Source organism: Heterocephalus glaber, unplaced genomic scaffold, assembly GCF_053883595.1.
Source record: "Heterocephalus glaber isolate CG9 unplaced genomic scaffold, H.glaber_assembly_v1.0 deba00001586, whole genome shotgun sequence".
Classification (NCBI taxonomy): domain Eukaryota; kingdom Metazoa; phylum Chordata; class Mammalia; order Rodentia; family Bathyergidae; genus Heterocephalus; species Heterocephalus glaber.
In genome coordinates, this window is record NW_028258364.1 from 13,904,808 (window position 1) to 13,912,231 (window position 7,424).

The 7,424-nt window shown below is 38.8% G+C and overlaps 1 pseudogene; it reads right to left on the minus strand.

Moving 5' to 3' along the window:
• Positions 1 to 2,423: 2,423 nt before the first annotated feature.
• Positions 2,424 to 4,735, minus strand: LOC101696535 (serine/threonine-protein kinase tousled-like 2 pseudogene; annotated as a pseudogene).
• Positions 4,736 to 7,424: the final 2,689 nt, after the last annotated feature.

Below are 7,424 nucleotides of genomic sequence, written 5' to 3' on the forward strand. Positions count from 1 at the left end.
TTAATTCTTGATATTTAGAAAAATGCCCTTCACCATATCAATTTCACCCTATGTATCACATCTGTTATCAAATAACTCTTCCAGCATAAGCACAATTCCAGATTAATTTTGGGCAATTATGCACCAAGAGAGATAGCAAAATATTTTCTATTTCTAGTGTATTCCAAAAAATGTACACATAACTAACCATACAGAAGTATGACATTTGCTATTATAACATTAGACAAAAACAAGCATATATATTTATAACTAGTTTCTGTGTAATTTTTAAAGTGATTACTGGTAAGTATCCAAATAATATAATATTTTCTTATTGAATTATTCTTTTACTCATTCAATCTGTTTGTATTGTATTATGTGCACTATTTTGGGTGCTCAGTATACCAATTACAATGAGATATGGAATTTGTCTCTAGTAAAACCTCAGGGCAATGAAGGGTATAGACACTCAAGTTTTCAGAGATCACTTGTATGTATCATAATATGAAGAAACAAAGAACAAAGTTACTGAGTTCAAGGAAATCTACAAAATGGTGTTGAGTTAATTTGTAAATGGAAAAAGGAATGAAACTTCATTAAGTGAACTGTTAGTGAGAATATTACAAGATAGAATCACAATGGAGGAGAGAAATATGAAGGTTGTTGGTGATGGAAGTATGATATGACTGAGGAATGTTGAGAGAGATGATAGGAAACAGAAGACTATAATTCTTAAGCATTGTGTTAGTTATTTTTCTCTTGTTGCTGAGACAAAACACTTGATACCCAAAGTTAAAAGGGAAGGGATTTATTTGGCTTACAGTTTGTAGAGATTTCAGTCCATAATCAGCTGGCTCCAGGGCTAGGATGTCAAACAAGCATCACAGAGGAGAAACAACATGGCGCATGGTGTGCACAAGGTAAAAAAGTCAATAAGGGGGAGTTTAACAGAACCTTTCTGCCTCTTTTATATTATTCACACTGCCTGGATTAGGCTGGTGCCAAACTAATCACTCATGTGTAGTGGTTTAGTAATCACGCCCTTAATCCAAGCATCACACATTCCAGATTCAACTACCTCTGAAAAAGAAAGTCCCACTTCATCTCCATGAGGCTTTGGGAGGAAATCTAAACACAAACCATAACAAGCATCTTGTGTATCAAGGTAATAGTTTCATATTTTTCTCTTCTATCATAGTGGATGTGAGATAATGTTTTTGTTTTTAGAAAATAATGAGGATAGAGACTAGTTTAAATGTGACAGATTTTAAGGTTACGGCATAGGCTCAGGCCTTGATTTTCTTCCTTATTTTACTTTTATGTTTATATTCACAGTGTGATCTCTCCTGATCTTACGGTACTAAATCACATGTATTCAGTCTGAACATCGGGCTTCTATATCGAATTTTCCAGTCTGCATTTCCTCATGGTTATGACAGCCGTCTCCTACTGAACATGCCAAAGCTTGAACTTGGAATCCTCTCTCTATACCCTACCTAAAATCTCTGACAGATACAGGTTTTCTTTCTTTTCTTTTCTTCTTTTTTTTTTTTTTTGCATGGACAGATGAACCTTTATTTTAAAAATAGCACTTCAAATAAATTACAAGGGATAACCGTCAAGTGTTCAAATTGTGAAGAAATAGTTGAAAACCTAGAGAGACTCCAAGCTGCAGTCTTCTAACCTCATTCTTTGTCCAATGGCAAAAATCCACACATCTCAGTACTCCCACCCCCTTTTTGCCCCACTGAGATGCGGGAAGCAGTTGCAAGCAGGAGACCAGATGGAGGAGAAAGCTGTATCTGATTGGAATGAACACTGCCACGTACTTGCTAAGACGGGTTTCACTTTATGACCAAATGTATTCCTTCAAAAATAAAAAAAGGGGAGAGGGAAGCTCCATATCTTTAAAAATTGAAAATATTTAGGGATAAAACACTAACTCTAGTGCCTTTAATGGGCAATAGCAACTTTTTCCCTCCGAAGTCAAACACCATGCCCAGGTGAGCCTTTGTGCTACAAGCTTTTCAGGAGATGTTACCTAAACTTTATTAAAAGAAAAGAACAAGTTTAAATATAGACACTGGACTAGCCCAGTCTGTATTTTCAAGTCCACGTTCTTCGTCTGAAGCATTGCCATCAGGGACCCCCCTGAGTCTGTAAGTTTTCAAGTTCACAGTACATGGGACCAGTTTTTCTTTTTAATTTTTTTCCTCACTCAGAGCAGCCACACACAGTGGCTGTTGACGCTGGAACCTTGGTAGGGGCCTTTTCCTATGAGGCCTGGCCAGAGCTGCCCAAGGTTTCTCCTCAATGAGAATCGATCCTGTCATGCTGTATGGATGGAAAAAAAGCAAGAAAATAAAAGCACCTGGTACAAGTTTCATGAGATCCATTTGAATTCGCTATGTTCCAAACCTGTTGCTGAATGCCACTTGTCTACTTCATGTGTTGAACAGTCTGTGGCCTTGGAATAGGTCCCAATTTGAAGAAGTGTTATTGGATGCCCCAGAGGTTGATGCAATAGCAGCTCCAGCAGGGCTACTTGTGGAGACCGACTTTTGAATGTGAGGCAGCAAGGAGGGGTCACAGGCCAACTGCTGGACATCAATGCAGTCCTCTTTTCGGTAGGCCAAGCGTCGCCGGATAAATGCCTTTGCTTCAGATGTTACAATAGGCTTTGGCGGGAACTGCACTTCAGTAGCTTTAAGAATAGTATTCTCGGGCCAGGGATTTAGCTCAGCGGTTCCTTCGCCTGCCTTGCAAGCACAAAGACTGGAGTTCGATCCCTGGTACCAAAAAATAAAAATAAAAATAAATAAAATTCTTGTTTGAAAAAAAAAAGAATAGTATTCTCTTGTAAAATGTCCTGCTGGGACTGATTGTGGCCAAAAGGCTTTCTTCCATAAAGACACTGGTAGAAGATTACACCCACTGACCAGACATCCACTTTATTTGAGATCTTTGGTGGTTCTTTCCCAACCACAAAACACTCTGGTGGTAAATACCAATAAGTACCAGCACCTTGTGATGTTAGCTCCATACCATCCACTGAATTGTAGCTATCATCATCCATGGTCTTTGAAAGACCAAAATCTGTAATTTTTATTTCTCCACATGCTGTACCATTTACTAAAATAATATTACCTGGTTTGAGGTCATAGTGTATGATGGGAGGTTTTATTTCATTTAAGTACTTTAAAGCATTCACAATCTTGATGATAATGGATCGGGCTTCTTTCTCCGACATTGATTTGTGCTGTTTCAGGTAGAAGTCCAGATCATTTCCCTCATAGTACTCTAATACTGTACAAAACGAGTCAGTGTCCAGTGAAAAGTAATCATACAGCTTAACTATTCTGGGATGATCTAATTCTTTGTGAATACGGTATTCCCTACATGCATGCTTGTGGTAATTCTTCTCATCTCTCCAGTTTTTATTTAACTGGTGAATTTTCACAGCTACATATCTTTGCTCTGTTAGATCAAATGCCTTGTAAACTTCACTGAAACCTCCTCTACCCAAAAGATGTAACAACAAGTATCTGTCACTGAGGGTTGGATGATCTTTAAATTGTGAATTATCTTCATTATGCATCCTTTTTAGTTCCCTGATATGTAAATTTCTAACCCTTTCTAGCCTTTCCAGCTCGGCCTGGATCTCTGCTTCCTCCTTTTTCAGATGGCCTAATCTGAGTTTGAAGATTTCTTGTTTGTGGTATTCTGCTAACGTTGGTGTTTCATTTTCAGCTCCATTGGTCTTGCTTTTCCGCTGTTTCTGCTCATTGGTTGCTGGAAGGGCCTGACCCATGGCAGGAGGTTTCCGCTTGGTTAACATTTTCCGTTGTCTTTCTATCTCTTCCCTCTGAGAATTTATCCTTTCCTGTTGCTTGATAAGATTCTGGAAAGCATAACCATCTGTCCACTGTTCAGCAGAGGAGGCCCCATGTCGGACAGTAGTAAAGTGGCTCAATCTCAATCGGTCCTGCATGCTCTTATCCCTACATGCCATCTTCTCCTGTTTGGACTTTTCTATAAGGGTTTCTTGCTCATTGTGACACACCTATTTAATCGTTCTTTGTATTTCTCTAGCATCTTTTGCTGTTCGTCAATTTGCCATGTTAAATCACAGTTGGCTCTTAATAAATCATCTGTTCTTCCTTCTTTTCTAAGTCAGAATTCTTACTATTTCTAGTGCAGATATTTTTTCTATTGTGAGGTCAGACTGGGTCTGTCTGTGCTGGATGGAGATCTGCTTTTGGGAGCTACAGGAATGCTCAGTGTTGCCAGATCCAGTAGAAGAGGGACTGTTTTGTTGAGCTGATAGGAAACTGAAGCAGAGGCCAGCTCCCCTTTGTGCTAACTGCTCTGTGTCAAGTCGAGGTTTTGCTAGCATCACTGACATGAAGGTTGGTAGAGCAGATTGCTCCTCCAACACCTCCTTCACAGCACTGCCATCTAAACCATAGAGGGGTTGCTCTACTCGCCGTTCAAAGTAATCATTAATTTTATGTCCCCTAAGAGTGCCTTTCCCTTAGCTAGTTTCATATGGTTCAGCTTTTCTTTTCCAATTTCGCTGGTCATTCTGCTTTTTCTCAGGAGTCTCCACTTCTTTATCACCCATGGATCCCACACTGCACAAACTCTGTTTAGAAGACTCACTATTGAGTGGCCCCTTACTAACTCCAACTCCAGTAAACCTGGCCTCTAATAATTCCTGCTGACCTGGGTCCAGGCTATGCAATTCTTCCATCATCTCTACTGTCGCCGCCACTCCACGCTCCTCCCTGGAGGGAGCCCCGACCCAGCCAGCAGCGGGCCGCTCCGCTCTCCCCCTAGGCAGGCCCAGGGCGGAGCTGGGCCTCTCTTGAGCTCCGCAAACCCCCGCCCAGGCAGCGGTCGTCCGCGCAGCGCCGGGCTCCAGGAGAGGGCGGGGGAGGCGGGCCGCAGAGGCCGCTGATCCCCGGACTCGCGTACAGAGCCAGGCGCCTGACGTGGGCCCGGGCCTGGGCGGCCGCGGGGGGCGCCAAACCGGCCTCCTGGCGCCGGACCCAGATACAGGTTTTCATCTCAGTTATGCTGAATCCATCTTTGTTGTTCAGAAAAGAATGATTTGGAGTTATCATGATTCTCACATTTTATATCCTTTCATACTCTGTTAAAATTATATCCAGAATCTGATGGAATCTTATGTCCTAGTGCTGCCATGCTCTTCTGAGCAGCAACAACTGATTTTGATGACTTAAAAAGTCCCTGAGTGGTCTTTTGCCTCTATCAATATTGTGTTTTCCATATAAAAGGAAAATTATTCATTGAAAAGTTATACTGAAAATTATTCAAATAGTTTTCATTTCAGTGTAAAATTCAAGTTTTCTAGTGACCTCCTAGGTCCTATGTAACTAATGCACAAACTCTGAATGAACTATTCTTGCTTATTCTATTCTAATCGCAATGCTCTATGTGCTTTTTTCCTAAATACCTGGAGAATCCTTTGGTCTTAGAGATTTTTCACAGCTCTTCTTAATGCCTGGAATATTCTTCTACAAGATGTCTTCATTTTAATGTCTTCACAACCTCCAAGTTTTTTCTCAATTGTCAAATCATTTCGTTGAGCTCTGCCCTGACCTCCAAAGTTAGAGTTAACTCCTTCACCAATCAGTTTTGCCATTTTGTATTTTCCCCCCACAAACTATATCTCCATGGAATACATTTTATCAATTCTTAAATTCATTATTCATTTTCCCATCTGCTAAAATATAAATTGCAGTGGGGCAAGGAGCTTTACTGTATATTTCACTGATATAACAACTAGAATAGTGCCTGGTTCATAATAGGTACTTACTTTGTACTCTGATTAAAGGAATAAATGGCTTGTATTAATTTAATTCCAGCTTCAATCAAGAGAAAGAGCTGAATTTGATAGTTGCTTGTCTTGTCAATTTAGACTAGTGGGAAAATTATGGGCTTGGAGTTTATGGAATTGTATACATATTCTCAGTCTCTCATTTACTAACAATGTGATTCTAGGTAATGGTAGAAAATCATGAAGTATAGAAGTATAAGTGAAGAACTAGTTAAGAATGACATCCCAGAAGTCAAAGAAATAGCTTCACAAAGTTGACATAACCACTTTTGAGATGTCCTATAGATAAATCCAGCATGTATGAGCATTCCTAATCCAAAAGCTGAAATCTTCAATGCTCGAAAAACACTTGAAATTTTTGACCACTGACATGACACAACTGGCAAATTCCATGCTTGACCTCCTGTGCAGGGGACAGTGAAATCACAGGGGTCCAGTATGCAGTTTATTCAGCATCTCTGAAGAAGAAATCCTCAGCCCCTTCAGCTAATGTAAACAAATTGTTTTATGCACACAACTATTCAAAATATTCCATGAAATTACCTTGAAGTTATGTGTGCAAGGAATGATACAAAAATTAACTTGGTATTTATACTTAGGTCCCATCCTCAAGGTATCTTTTTATATAGAAAGATTCCAAAATTCAAATATTCTTTTGTTGTTGTTGTTGTTGTTGTTTTGTTTGTTTGTTGTTTTTTTTGGTACTGGGGATCGAACTCGGGTCCTTGTGCTTGCGCGGCAGGCGGCGACAAATATTCTTAATATGGAATACTTCTTGGCTCAAGTGGGCCTAACAAAAAATAATCAATAATAGTTAATTTTGGCCAGGGATTTAGCTCAGTGGTTCTGGCGCCTGCCTTGAAAGCGCAAGGTTTCCAGTTCAATCCCAGGTACAAAACAAACAAACAAACAAACAAACTAAAAAACAGGGTATCAATGATAGTTAATTTCATGTGAGAATTAAAGTATCATTCATGATGTAAAAATGACTATTTTTAGTGATATGTAGGGAAAAGAAAACATTTTGTAATAGGATCTGCTAATGCATTACTCAGGCAGTTTAAAATAACAATTTTATCTTGTTATGTAAGATGCAGACCAAATTTTTACACTTTTTAAAGTTAAGATCACTGTAATTTAAGCAAAAATTATTTATAATTTAATCTATGCATGTGGAATACAACAAAATAATTTGTAAAATACAGAGATAAGTTTAAATTCATATAAGTATTTCTCTGCATAGTCGTTGGTGTGCCAATTGGTCTTTAGTTTCATGTAGCAGTTTTCAATGTATAATACTTGGATAAAAATAATTTTTACTGTTTTTTTTTAGTATGATTTCCCCAACTTGCAGACAAGGCAATTGATAAAAAGTCAGAGTTTTGAAAGTCTAGTCTGCTCTGAATAAATACAGTCTCTTTTTAAAATGAGATTATCTCGGCTCTTTGCTTTATACACTTTTTTCCTCCTTATATAATTCAATAGTGAATCAAACACAAACAAAGACTAACTTAATAATCATGTAGCAGACAATCTGGAAGAGAGATAACAATATTAAGGTAGTAAACAAGTATGAAATAAT